The sequence below is a fragment of the Haemaphysalis longicornis genome, unplaced genomic scaffold, assembly GCF_048455015.1.
Source record: "Haemaphysalis longicornis isolate Haplotype H1 unplaced genomic scaffold, Haemaphysalis longicornis Haplotype H1 scaffold_2, whole genome shotgun sequence".
Classification (NCBI taxonomy): domain Eukaryota; kingdom Metazoa; phylum Arthropoda; class Arachnida; order Ixodida; family Ixodidae; genus Haemaphysalis; species Haemaphysalis longicornis.
Window position 1 is genome coordinate 142,934,717 of NW_027526295.1, and position 4,576 is coordinate 142,939,292.

Sequence of the window (4,576 nt, forward strand, 5' to 3'; positions counted from 1 at the left end):
GTTTCATGAAGAAGTTGAAGCAGCACGCGCTCGCGCTTAGGAGCGGCCGTATTCCTCCTCGACTTCAAGCGCCTTGTTGATGATATTTAACAGCTACCAATCGATAGATTGTAGACCTTGTTGCTCAAGGCGTTCACATATGCAGGCACGACCCATGCCACATGTTTATACGGGAATCGAGAAAGCGTTACTCGACAAAACCAGCAGGCTACTCAAGAGGGTAAACAATGCTGCTGTGAAACAGATTGCATCATTGTGTTTCTAGAGAAATTATATGCAGCTGAAATCACGCTTGCGAGACGCGTCTCCGTGCCGTGAGGTCTACTACGGCCGTAGTTTTTCTACCTTCGCGCTTTTATAAAAACGTGTATGTTCGCATTCTAAGGCCACCCCAGGGACGTTTCAAACTTTCGCGTTCTTCTAAAAGAAAAATCCTAGTTTGAAATCTTTTTATTTGCGATTTTTCACTGTACAAGCGCTAGCCCAGCAACACCTCCGGTGAAGACGCGCCTAAAAGCGCTCATTTGTGGGCGCAATGTTTATTTTACCAAAATCAAAAAGCAGGGTTGTTAAAACGTCGCCTGTAAAAACATTGCCTAACGCGTGAGCGAAAAATGGCCAAACAGCCACTCTCCTGTTGCTCTCTCCTACCCTTCCCCGCTCCGTAGCCTTCCAGCGTGCTTTCGTGTCCGCCAGCCAGCGCCGTTTCTCAGAAACTATGCAAAATAGTGGAAAGTTTGTTTAGCGTTCCCGAGGCGGCGCTCCTACGCCTTCTTGTTTTTCACCATGCCTGTCTGTCGTGGTCTGTCATTGATAAAACTTCCTTTGTCACGAAGCAAAATCCCTTGCGCTGCCGCAGGTTGATGCCGGCTTTGCGCTCTTATCTACTCGGATCACAGGCCCTGAAATTTTCTGAGTGGGGCATCCCACCTCTATCCCCTCCGCATTTAGGTATTGTTTTGACCCCGCTGTTCGCACTCCGCATCGGTACGCACTTCTAAAATTGAGGACTGTACTGTAGAAGCGCCCGGACAGCGTGGCGGGATCCCAGATGCTTATCCTTTTATTTCCTATAATTTTCTGAAGTTTACAAGCACGTGATAATATTGGAAAGTAATCGTAGAAGTGAGCGCGTAAACAAAAAACGTGCACGCAATTTTTTCGTCTCTAAATACTCAAGAAAGAAAAATATCAGTAAAATAATGGCTGCCCCATCCGAAAATATCGTTTTTCTGTTAGCTATATGTCTACCCGACAATCAGTATGTTCTTACACTATTTCAGTCCGCCTCCGTCTTTATATTTGGAAAAATGCAGCAAGTATGAAGCGAGCGACACGTTGAACGAGATCCCCCAGTGCGCCACAGAACTAGCGCCCCGTCGCGGCTAAGATGTAAGCGAAACGGCCCTTGAAGCCCAACAGGCAAGGTGACAGACACACGTCGTAGAAGTGGGTGCAGCGTTCGCGACTCGCGAGCAGTGACGTAAGGCGAGATGTCCGCCGGCACGCGCCACATAGTGGATCAGTGCCTAAAATAAGCGTCGCTACCCTTCCCATTGAAAAGCGCGCGGCGCGTCAGGCAATGTTAATACAGGCGGCGTTGGTTGTTAACAACGAGTTTTCTTGGTGTGGCGACTGCCGTAACTGACCCCGCGCCTGCCACTTGTTCAAAAGGTGGCACTTGTTTAAAAATGGAGCACTTGTTTAAAGGAGCCATGAAGAGAAAATACAACTTCGTTTAATTTGAAAGAACAAAGATTCAGTATCTCACTCAGCTCTATTACAGCCCCAAAAGATGTTTTTTAACGAAAAAAAAGCAAGAAGTATTTAAAAACTTTCAAATTGCGCGCCACAGTGACGTGTTATGAGCAAGAATGACGTCATACGGGCCAACAATAAAACATAATTTTCAGTGCGTTAACTGCACGTTAGCATTCAAGTGATGCGGTCAAATGGAACTAGAGGTCCCATTACAGATGTCCAGTCATGCGTCGTCGCGACAGGTCAGTTAGGCGGCCGCCAATCGCACAAACAAGGTTCCGTGACGTCACAGAAAAGTTGCGGGAAATCGGCTAGGGGGTCGCGACTGCTTCACACGTTTTCTTTCATATCTCTGTTAATTTTTCGAAGATTGCGATGATATTGGCATCATCGTTATCGGGACTAAGCAGTCTTTCTAATAAACCCAACTTGTATTTTCTCTTCATGGCTCCTTTAAATAATAAAAAAATTAAACACACTATTATTTCAATGTCCGAATACCTTGACACTTTCAGGACACGCCTATAGTGTGCAAAACCCTGCTGTGCAACGTAGTTATGACACAGTTCCGGTTACAGAGCGAGTCAACTCACACAAAAAGTCCTAGGGGTGAGCGCTCTGTTACGATTAAAGTGAGATAACGTGGACGCCTGGTAATTTGCTGGATGACGTAGCTGATATCCAAAGCCAGTCCTTTTGTACTTAAGCATCTCAGAATACTCGATCATGGTCATAAAATATATGTGAAATCCTTATGACAACTTTGTTGCAACTTCGAAGTTCGCACATTCAAACACAGCGCTCCCCTTGCTTCTGTGCTATGTAACCGTAGAATATACCGGGCTGCATCATAAAGACTAGCATGAAACATATTTCTGACTGCTCAAAATATTAGGTTCTTTATTACAGCCGACTCTTTACCTAGCCTCACGATAATTTCACGTTCTGGCATCAATACCCAAAATTCGCGCATCACAGCATCTGTTGGAACCATGGTTGTCCGTGGCCTAAAGCTCGCTATCTTCATGGTTCTTTCAATAGTCGGTATATCTCTACCCTCGGTGAAGACAGGTTTCACTGCCTTGTTGGAGCGCGAGAGAGAGAACGACCTTTATTGAAACTGGCGATGTCCGCCGAGCTAACCTGCCTGGCTTGCTGCGCCCAATGTATGCGATGACCATGATGATTATAATTATGAAAAGGAATACATCAGATTTTAACTTATTACGAAGTCTGATCAAGATTTGTGTCTTTTAAATATGCCAATAAGGCCTTGTAGCACGAGCGGCACGTTGGGAAGAATTCTAAGGACCTAGTACGTCCATCAGGTCTAGTCCTGCGGAGAGCGGCTGGCCCAGCGACACTGCGAGGGACACTTTGTGTACTAAAGCGCGCACAATCACTAATGACGTGTTGCAGATGTTCCCGCCCATCATACTGTGGGCACAAAGCGCAGGTGGATTGGTGGATCTCGTTGCTTGCATAGTCCTGGTGTCATGTTCAAATTACAATGTAGGTTGATAGAGTAGAGGTGCGTGTAATGGCCGGATGCGCCCGCCCAAATCGATCGCTGCATGCCCCATGCCACATTGGAAGCAAGTGCTGAAGCACCTTTCCCAGAAAATGGCACCGGTATTTTTGATCCACGTTGTTCATGCACTGTGGATGCTGCAACGTCCGCCTTCACTTTTCCAGTTATACCGCAATGGGCAGGTGGCCACTTGAATGCTATTTGATGGTGTGCTTGCAGAGCTTCAGGATGTAAGGGCTTGTTCACCAAGCACGATCTGATCTTTGGGGAAAGACGCCAGGCATTGTTGTGCAGCACGACAGTCCATGAAGATGGCCCACACTTGTGCCGGCTGTTCGATGATGCGAGCCAAGGCCAGCCGCAGGGCTGCAATTTCGGTAGCCGTAGATGATTTTCTGTGGCTGAGCATGGCACTAAGGATGGTGCGTGATGAAGGTATCGAAACCACGACGGTGGATGATGTGGATGACACCGATCCGCCAGTGTACAGGTGTGCCTGACATCCGTATGGGCTGTAGATGAATTCTAGAGCAAAAAACTTTAGAGCGGCAGGTGGAATGTGCTTCTTGCATGTAATTCTGGGCAGCGCGGTCAATTTTTATGGGCGGGAATATCCAGGCCCTATGGAGAGGAAGTGCTGGTGGCTGGTAATGCTGCGGCAGGAAGTCACCCACTTCAGTGACCGAACTTGGCGCTAAAGGGTGATCCATTGCCTTGCCACAATCTGAAATCACACGAGAAGAAGCTCCTGCGTGGGAAGAGCCAAGGGTGACAGTCGTGGGCATTCCGTCAGTGTTCCCACAGTAGAGGTAGCTTTCGGGACACCAATTCAGGGTCTCAAGATCTGTGCTTGCATAGACTCCGGAAGGGGGTGCGCGAGCACTGCGAAGGCGGAAAGTTTGAATTGCATTGGGTGGTAGCAGTGAGCGTGTAACGGCGCTACAGCCAATTATGGCCAATCACTGCCCTGCACTTCCGACAGCTCTCACATGGAGTGAAAAAGTTTAATTTCTTTGAAAACACTGCGAATATCATTTATGTAATTATGTCTAGCCCTAAATCAGCGTGATATTTTGTTTTGGCTTAAACATGGTGACTGGTATGAGAGAGAGAGAGACAGAAAGAAAGAAAAAAAGAGAGAGAAACTTTTCTGAAAGGCCTGCTGAGTGGTTAGGCTACCCTTTCATGGGGGTCCGTACTACCACCGGAATTAGCCGTTGAGAATTTGCTGTGGGTATGTAAACCTATGGTACAACATTTGCTTCACTTTGGCCCCAGGGCTGA